The following is a 10,860-nucleotide window of genomic DNA, read 5'->3' on the forward strand; positions in this document are numbered from 1 at the left end:
CTCAGTTGGTAGCGCCTAGAAACACTTTACTCCCTCCTGATTTGTAGTAGTTACTTGGGAACAAATTGCCATAGCAAATGTCCATTGCATTCACTCAACAAGAGGTAAAAATTTTCTCAAGGGTACTATGACTGAATTCCTCATGAAATCACCCTGCTTTTATGATTGCAGAAACTTCCCAGTGCCCCTGCCTCTTCATAGTCATTATTTTGTCTTGACAGCTATAGATTGTGGCTGAGAAGAGCAGAACGGACTACAAGACCTGAGACTTGTCAGAGGCTTGGAGCCCCAGGTAAGGAAAAAAAGGTTTCCTCCTAAAGTCAAACAAATTTTCTTCTAGCTCTGATTATTCTAATTAATTTCATGAAAGCAAGGATGGGCAGCTTTTTCGTTGGGAGGAGACACTATATTAAGGCAACTGGGAGCCCCCAGTGAGTGCTCCTCCTATGCAGTAGCAGCCAATGTAGGTCTATAGGAAGGCTTGACTTAACGGTTTCTACACTTTGGAACCAGTGACATTTGAAGATGAATTATACTTTGTTTCGGGGGCTGTCCTATGTATTTCAAGATGGTTAACAATATCTCATGCCTCTACTCAACAGATGCCAGTACAATGTAATGCCCCAGTTGTGTCAATCAAAACGACTTCCAAATATTACCAAAGTCCCCAGTGGATGGAGAACAAAATTACTCCAAGTTGAGAACCATTGCCCAAATTAAAACTGATGAAAAACTTCCATAACAGTTTGTCTATAGCCAGGGAGGTAGACACCATGGAATGTCCTCTACTATTTGGAGACATCCGCCAACAATCTCTCTGCAGCCCATACTAACGTCTGGCACCAACTTTGGGGCACTTTAAGCATTACCCCTAGCAGGGAGCTTTCCAAAATGGATGAGACACTACAGGTGGAACAGAAACATTACATTACTCAGCCCCGCAGTTCTCAGTATTTCATTTAACAGGTATTCTAAAATGCACATACTCCAGAGCTCTGTATATTTGAAAATGGTGCTGCACATCCAATCACTCCTGGATGTAGTCTTTGCTATTCTCTGTCCCAGAAGCCTTACCAGTATGAAAGATATCAATGTTCTCCAGATTACAGGGGGAAAAAAGTGGATGGAAAGCAACAGAAGGCAACAGATAATGAGAAACAGGATGTCACAGACGTGTTTCCTTGGCTGCCTCTTTTTGGGGTCAAGACTAGTGATAGGGTCCTTGACAAAAGGCCTCTAAAAAACTCTGCCTCCAGCACCAGTATGGAATCACTCATAAACACAAGTTACTGCAAGTGTTTCAAGTGGTAGTGACTCTTCAAAAAATTCCCTTTAACGTTTAGCAAAGTAACTGTCCTTCTTAGTGGGTTTCCTATATCATCATTTGTAAAAGACATGCCTTCAAATCTAATGAAAATTCTGACTCTGGGAAGATGATGGAGTAGGAAGCACCAGAAATCTGTATTCCCATCAAACAACAATTTCATTGGAAAAATCTGTCTGATGCAACAATTTTGGAACTCTGGCCTTTGGTGAAGGTTTACAACTTCCAGGAGAAGACATGGACCGTAAATTTTGGTTAATTTCAGCTCTTATCTTAGCAGCAGGTAAAAATTCCCCATCCCTAGCCACAAAACAGACAGCTATGCACATGTTCCTGCAGCAGCATGTACACAGCCTGCAGAAGTCAGGGTAAGTACAAAGCACACTGTGCTCCAAATATTACAGATCCATGTTCTGAATACTGATTGCCGCTTTTTGATTACAGAGATAAAGACACAGAAATGGGCAGCTATTATTTCATTTCCCCACATTGTTGCAAATCCCCACCCCCTGGCTGAAGTGACTTCCGGGAACGTAAAGGGCAGTAACCATTTTTTCCTCCTTCATTTTTCTCTTTTTCCTCTTTTAGAAGCCAGACATTAAACACTAGGCTATCCCCAAAACTGCACATACAGGAAAAGAAAAAAGAAAAAAGTGAATGAACATGCCCAGGGAAAGGGTAAGAAAAAACCTGAGAAGACATTAAGTTTACCCATCAGATGCTCCTCAGTGCAGGAATGACTGTAATACTCACTAAAAAATTTCAAAAACAACAAAAATAGCAAACCCTAGGAAAAGAGAGTGAAGCATATTTCCAGAGTTACTGGCCTATTAAATTCAGATGTCATCTATACCATTTTTCTAGAGTCCACATATATGTGTTAATATACGATATATGTTTTTCTCTTTCTGACTTACTTCACTCTGTATGACAGTCTCTAGGTCCATCCACGTCTCTACAGATGACCCAATTTCATTCCTTTTTATGGCTGAGTAATGTTCCATTGTAAATATCTACCATATCTTCTATACCCATTCCTCTGTTGATGGACATTTAGATTGCTTCTATGTTCTGGCTATTGTAAACAGTGCTGCTATGAAAAAGATGCATGCACCTTAATGTTCATATATACAAACTTCTATGACAAAAACCTCATGGTAACTGCAAACCAAAAATCTATAATAGATGTACGTGCAATAAATAAAAAGCAATCTAAGTATGACACAAGAGATAGTCATCAAATCACAAGACAAGAGAACCAAAGAACAAAGGGTGAAAAGACCTACAAAAACAAATCCAAATCAATGAACAAAATGGCAAGAAGAACATACATATTTCCTTAAATAAAAATAGACTAAATGCTCCAAACGAGACACAGACTGGCTGAATGGATACAGAAACAAGACAGCATATTTGCTGCCTACAAGAGATGCACTTCAGATCTAGAGTCACATACAGACTGAAAGTGAGGAGATCGAAAAAGATGTTCCATGCAAATGAAAAAGAAAAGAAAGCTGAGTAGCAACACTCATATCAGACAAGAGCCTTTAAAATAAAGACTTACAAGATACAAAGAAGGACACAGCATAATGAATAAAAGATCAATCCAAGAAGAAGTTATAAGAATTGTAAATATACATAAGCACAACATAGGAGCACCTCAATATATATGGCAAATGTTTACAAACATCGAAAGAGAAATTTAGAGTAACACAATAATAGTGGGGAATTTAAATACCCCACTTACATCAAAGGACAGAGAATCCAGAGAGAAAATCAATAAGGAAACAGAGGCATTAAAGGACACAGTAGACCAGATGATGGACTTAATTTATATGTATAGAGGATTCCAATCGAAAGGAGCAGAATACAATTTATTTTTAAGTGTATCTGGAACATTCTCCAGGACAAATCACATGATGGGCTGCATATCAAGCCTTGGTAAATTTAAGAAAATTGAAGTCATATCAAACATCTTTTCCACAATACTATGAGATTAGAAATCAATTACAAGAAAAAAAACTTCAAAAAAACAGAAACATGGAGGCTAAACAACATGGCACTAAGCAACCGATGGATTAATGAAGAAATCAAACAGCAAATAAAAAAAAATACCTAGAGACAAATCAAAAAGAAAACACAAGGATCCAAAAGCTATGGGACATAGCAAAAGAATTTCTGAAGGAGAAGTTTATAATGAAACAAGCTTACCTCAGGAAACAAGAAAAATCTCAAATAAACAATCTAACTTTACTTTTAAAGCAACTAGAGAAAGAAGAACAAACAAAACCGAAAGTTACTGGAAGGAATGAAATAATAAAGATCAGAGCACAAATAAATGAAAGAGACTTAAAAAAAAATCAAAAAGATCAATAAAGCTAAAAGCTGGTTCTTCTAAAATATCAACAAAATTGATAAATCTTTAGCAAGATTCGTCAAGAAAAAAAAGGAAGAGGGCCTAAATCAATGAAATCAGAAATGAAAAGGCAAAAGTTACACGAAACACCACAGAAATACGAAGGACCATAAGAGACCACTATAAGCAAATATAGGCTAATAAAATGGACAACCTTGAAGAAAGGGACAAATTCTTAGAAAACTACAACCTTCCATGACTGAACCAGGAAGAAATAGATAATACAAACAGAGCAATCAAAAGCACTGAAATTGAAACTGTGATTAAAAATCTTTCAACAAACAAAAGCTCAGGACCAGATGGCTTCACAGGCAAATTCTATCAAACATTTCGAGAAGAGTTAAAACCTATCCTTCTCAAACTCTTCCAAAATATAGCACAGGGAGGAACACTCCCAAACTCATTCTATGAGGCTACCATCACCCTGATACCAAAACCAGACAAACATGTCACACACAAAAATAGAAGCTAGAGACCAATATCACTGATGAACAAAGATGCAAAAATCCTCAACAAAATGCTAGCAAACAGAATCCAACGACACATTAAAAGGATCATACACCATGATCATGTGGGATTTATCCCAGGGATGCAAGGATTCTTCAGTATACACAAATCAATCACTGTGAGAAACCACATTAACTAAAGAATAAAAACCATGTGATCATCTCAGTAGATGCAGAAAAAGCTTTTGACAAAATCCAACACCTATTTATGATAAAAACTCTCCAGAAAGTGGGCATAAAAAATATAACTCAACATAATAAACGCCATATATGACAAACTCACAGCTAACATCATACTCCACAGTTAAAAGCTGAAAGCATTTCCTGTAAGATCAGTAAGAAGACAAGGATGCCCATTCTCATCACTTTTATTCAACACAGTTTTGAAATTCCTAGCCATAGCAATCAGAGAAGAAAAAGAAATAAAAGGAATCCAATTTGAAAAAAGAAGTAAAACTGTCACTGTGGCAGATGACATGACTATACACAGAAAATCCTAATGATGCCACCAAAAAGACTACTAGTACTCATCAATGAATTCTGTAAAGCTGCAGGATACAAGGTTAATACACAGAAATCTATTGCATTTCTATACACTAACAGTGAAATTTCAGAAAAAGAAATTAAGGAGACAATTCCATTTCCCACTGTATCAAAAAGAATGAAATACCTAGTAATAAACTATCTAAGGAGGCAAAAGAATATTACTCCAAAAATTATAAGATACTGATGACAGAAACTGACAGTGACACAAACTGATGGAAAGATACACTGTGTTCTTGGATTAGAAGAATCAATAATGGGGCTTCCCTGGTTGTCCAGTGGTTAATACTCCATGCTCCCAATGCAGGGGGCATGGGTTTGATATCTGGTCAGGGAACTAGATGAACTAGATTCTGCATGCCACAGAGAGTGGCCCCCAAAAAAAAAAAAAAAAAAAAAGAATCAATATTGTTTACAGGATCATACTACCCAAGACAATCTACAGATTTACTGCAATCCCTATCAAATTACCAATAGCATTTTTCACAGAACTAGAACAAAAAATTTTTTAAATTTTTATGGAAACACAAAAGACTCTGAATAGCCAAAACAATCTTGAGAAAGAAGAACGGAGCCACAGGAATCACACATTCTGACTTGAGACTATACTACAAAGGTTAAGCAATCAAAACAGTGTGGTACCGGTACAAAAACGGACATACAGAGCAATACTACAGGATAGAAAGCCCAGAAATACGTCCACACTGTTATTAATCTGGTCAATTAATCTATGACAAAGGAGACAAACATATACAATGGAGAAAGACAATCTCTTCAGCAAGTGGTGCTGGGAAAACTGGACAGCTACATGTAAAAATATGAAATTAGAATACTCCCTAAAACCATACACAGAAATAAACTCAAAATAGATTAAAGACCTAAATGTAGAATGAATACTATAAAACTCTTAGAGGAAAACACAGGCAGAACATTCTCTTACATAAATCTCAGCAATACCTTTTTTTGGATCCATCTCCTAGAGTAACGGAAATTAAAACAAAAATAAACAAGTGGGACCTAATTAAACTTAAAAGCTTTTGCACAGTAAAGCAAACCAAAACCAAAACAAAAAGACAACCTACAGAATGGGAGAAAATATTTGCAAATGATGCAATAGACAAAGGATTGATTTCCAAAATATACAAACAGCTCATACAGATTAATATCAAAACCACAAACAATACAATCAATAAATGGGCAGAAGGCCTAAATAGACGTTTCTCCAAAGAAGACATACAGATGGTCAACAGGCACGTGAAAAGATATCCAATATCACTAATTATTAGAGAAATGCAAATCAAAACTACAATGAGGAATCAATTCACTCCAGTCAGAATGGCCATCACCAAAATGTCTACAGATAATAAATGCTGGATAGGGTGTGGAGAAAAGGGAACCCCCCTACACTGTTGGTGGGAATGTAAATTGGTGCAGTCACTAAGGAGAACAGTATGGCGGTTCCTTTAAAAACTAAACATAGAGTTACCATATGATCCAGCAATCCCACTCCTGGGCATATATATGGAGAAAACTCTAATTCGAAAAGGTACATACACCCCGATGTTCATAGTAGCACTTTTTATAATAGCCAAGACAGAGAAGCAACCTAAATGTCCATTGACAGATGAATGAATATATAATGGAGATATATATATATATATATATATATATATATATATATATATATATATATATATATATATATAATGGAACATTACTCAACCATTTGAAATATTATGCTGTACTTTTGTGCTGCATCACTTTGCTGTACACCTGAAACTAACACAACATTGTGAATTAACTGTACTTAAATTTAAAAAAAAGATATTGCTAAGACCAATGTCAAAGAGCATACTGTCTATTCTTTCTTCTAAGAGTTTTATGGTTTCAGGTCTCACAGTCAAGTCTTTAACGCATTCTGAATTGACTTTTGTGTATGATGTGAGACAATTTTTTTCTGGTTTCATTTTTTTGTATGTGGCTATCCAGTTTTTCCAAAACTATTTATTGCAGAGACTATCCTTTCTTCATTTGTTATGTTTTTTATCATAAAACACTGTATGTTCTTTGTCATAAATTAATTGTCTATATATTTTGGGCGTTATTTCTGGGCTTTCATCCTGTTCCATTGATTTATGTCTCTTTTATAATAATCCCATGCTGTTTTGATCATTATAGCTTTGGAATATAGTTTAAAATCAGTGAGAGTAATACCACTGGTTTTGTTTTCTTCTCAGGATTGCTTCAATAAAAAAAATTAATAGAACCAGACATAAGATCAATAAAGAAATAAAAATGTGGAGCCATATTACATAATGTAATGTATTATAATGTATATAATACATTATAATCAATTGTAATTAGCAGACATATATAGAAGATACCACCCAAAAAAAACAGAACACAGATTCTTCTCATGTGAACAAGGAACATTCTCCTCAATAGACCATAGGCTATGCTAGAAAACAAGTCTCAAAAAATTATTTCTTTAGAAAACTGAACACACTTTTCTGAACACAGTAGAAGGACTCTAGAAATAAATAACCTGAGGACAACTGAAAATTTCACAAATATATGCAAATTAAACTACATATGCTTAAATAACCTGTGGTTCAAAAGAAATCACAAAGAAAGTTAGAAAACAATTTTACATGAACAGCTGTACACCAACAAATTGGACAACCAAAAGAAATGGACAAATTCTTAGAATCATACAACCTTCCAAGACTGAATCATGAAGAAAAAGGAAAACTGAATAGACCAATCATAGTCCAGAGATTGAAACAGTAATCAAAAACCTGCTCCCCACCGCCACCAAAAAAAAGTCCAGGACCAGAAAGCTTCACAAGTGAATATTATGAAATATTTTTTAAAGATTTAATACCTTTCCTTTCAAACTCTTCCAAAAAATTGTTGAGGGGGGAACACTTCCCAACTCATTTTATAAGACGAACATCACCCTGACACCAAAACCAGAAAAAGTCAACAAAAATAAGAAAATTACAGGTCAATGTTTCTGATGAACATAGATTCAAAAATCCTCAACAAAATATCAGCAAATCACATTCAGCAAACAACACAACAAAATGATCATACACAATGATCAAGGTGAGATCCATTCCAGAGATGCAAGGATGGCTCAACAACTGCAAATTAATCAACATTATACACCATATTAATAAAATGAAGGATAAAACCCAAAACATACAGAAAATGCAACTGACAAGATTCAACACTCATATATAATAAATATTCTCAATAAAGTGGGTATAAAAGAAACATACCTCAACATAATAATGGTTACCTCAAACCCACAGCTAACGTCATAATCAATGGTAAAAAACTATTCCTCTAAAAACCCTCTAAAATTTGGAACAAGACAAGGATGCCCACTTTCACCACTCTTATTCAGCACAGAATTAGAAGTCCTAGCTAGAGCAATTAGGAAAGAAAAAGAAATCAAGGGCATCTAAATTGGAAAGGAAAGAGTAAAACTGTCACTGTTTGTGGATGACATGATTTTATACTCAGAAAACCCTAAAGACCACCAAAAAACTATTACAATAATAAATGAATTCAGTAGAGTTTTATGGAACAAAATCAACATAAAAAAAACCTGTTGAGGAGAGACATTCGAGATGGCGGAGGAGTAAGACGTGGAGATCACCTTCCTCCCCACAAATACATCAGAAATACATCTACATGTGGAACAACTCCCACAGAACAGCTACTGAATGCTGGCAGAAGACCTCAGACTTCCAAAAAGGCAAGAAACTCCCCACATACCTGAGTAGGGCAAAAGAAAAAAGAAAAAACAGAGACAAAAGAATAGGGACAGGACCTGCACCTCTGGGAGGGAGCTGTGAAGGAGGAAAAGTTTCCACACACTAGGAAGCCCCTTCGTGGGCAAAGACAGGGTGTGGCGGGGGGCGGGGGGAACTTCAGAGCCACAGAGGAGAGTGCAGCAATAGGGGTGCTGAGGGCAAAGCAGAGAGATTCCCACACAGAGGATTGGTGCCGACCAGCACTCACCAGCTTAAGAGGCTTGTCTGCTCCCCTGCCAGAGCAGGAGGGGTCTGGGAGCTGAGGCTCCGGCTCCAGAGGTCAGATCCCAGGGAGAAGACTGGCGTTGGCTGTGTGAACACAGCCTGAAGGGGGCTAGTGCACCACAGCTAGCTGGGAGGGAGTCCAGGAAAAAGTCTGGAACTGCCTAAGAGACAAGAGACCATTGATTCTGGGTGCACAAGGAGAGGGGATTCAGAGCACTGCCTAAATGAGCTACAGAGGCAGGCACGAGCCGCGGCTATCAGTGTAGACACAATAGACTGGCATGAAACACTAAGGCTACTGCTGCAGAACCAAGAAGCCTGTGTGCAAGCACAGGTCACTATCCACACCTCCCCTCCTGGGAGCTTATGCAATCTGCCACTGCCAGGGTACCATGATCCAGGGACAACTGCCCCAGGAGAACACATGGCGTGTCTCAGGCTGTTGCAATGTCATGCCAGCCTCTGCCACTGCAGGCTCCCTGCATTCCATACCCCTCCATCCCCCAAGCCTGAGTGAGCCAGAGCCCCCTAATCAGCTGCTACTTTAACCCCATCCTGTCTGAGCAAAGAATAGACACCCCCAGGGTACCTACACGTAGAGGCGGCGCCAGTTCCGAAGCTGAACCCCAGGAGCTGTGCGAACAAGGAAGAGAAAGGGAATCTCTCCCAGCAGCCTCAGGAGCAGCTGATTAAATCTCCACAATCAACTTGATGTACCCTGCCTCTCCGGAATACCTGAGTAGACAACGAATCATCCCAAAATTGAGGCAGTGGACTTTGGGAACAATTGTAGACCTGGGGTTTGCTTTCTGCATCTAATTTCTTTCTGGTTTTATGTTTATCTTAGTTAACTATTTAGAGTTTATTATCATTGGTAGATTTATTTATTGATTTGGTTGCTCTCTTTCTTTTTTTCTATCTAATCTATCTATCTATCTATCTATCTATCTATCTATAGGTATATATAAATATATATATATATCTATATTTTTTCCCTTTTTGCGAGGGTGTATGTGTATGCTTCTTCATATGATTTTGTCTGTATACATTTGCTTTTACAATTTGTCCTAGGGTTCTCTCTGTCCCTTTTTTTTTTGGACAGTTTTTAACGCTTGCTATCATTGGTGGATTTGTTTTTTGGTTTGGTTTCTCTCTTCTTTCTTTGTTTCTTTTTTTATTACTTTTTAATTGTTTTATTATTAACAATTTTTATTTTTTTTATTTTAATGACTTTATTTTATTTTATTTTTTCTTTCCTTCTTTCTTTTTTTCTCCATTTTCTTCTGAGTCTTGTGACTGACAGGGTCTTATTGTTCCAGCCGGGTGCCAGGCCTGTGCCTCTGAGGTGGAAGAGCCAAATTCAGGACAACATCCACCAGAGACCTCCTGGCTCCATATAATATCAAATCGTGAAAGCTCTCCCAGAGAGCTCTATCTCAACGCTAAGACCCAGCTCCACTCAACGACCAGCAAGCTACAGTGCTGGACACCCTATGCCAAACAACTAGCATGACAGGAGCACAACCCCACCCATTAGCGGAGAGGCTGCCTAAAATCAAAATAAGGTCACAGACACCCCAAAACCTGTATGGGGTCCTGCCCACCAGAAAGACAAGATCCAGCCTCACCTGCCAGAACACAGGCACAAGTCCCCTCCACCAGCAAGCCTACACAACACACTAAACCAAACTTACCCACTGGGGGCAGACACCAAAAACAAGGGGAACTACACAGCCTGCAAAAAGGAGACCTTAAAGACAGTAAGTTAAGCAAAATGAGAAGACAGAGAGAACACAGCAGATGAAGGAGCAATGTAAAAACCCACCACAGCAAACAAATGAAGAGGAAATAGGCAGCCTACCTGAAAAGGAGTTCAGAGTAATGATAGTAAAGATGATCTAAAATCTTGGAAACAGAATGGAGAAAATACAAGAAACATTTAACAAGGATCTAAAACAACTAAAAAGCAAATAAACAATGATGAACAGCAAAATAATTAAAATTTAAAACTCCCTAGAAGGA

The sequence above is a fragment of the Eschrichtius robustus genome, assembly GCF_028021215.1.
Source record: "Eschrichtius robustus isolate mEscRob2 chromosome Y unlocalized genomic scaffold, mEscRob2.pri SUPER_Y_unloc_1, whole genome shotgun sequence".
Lineage (NCBI taxonomy): Eukaryota > Metazoa > Chordata > Mammalia > Artiodactyla > Eschrichtiidae > Eschrichtius > Eschrichtius robustus.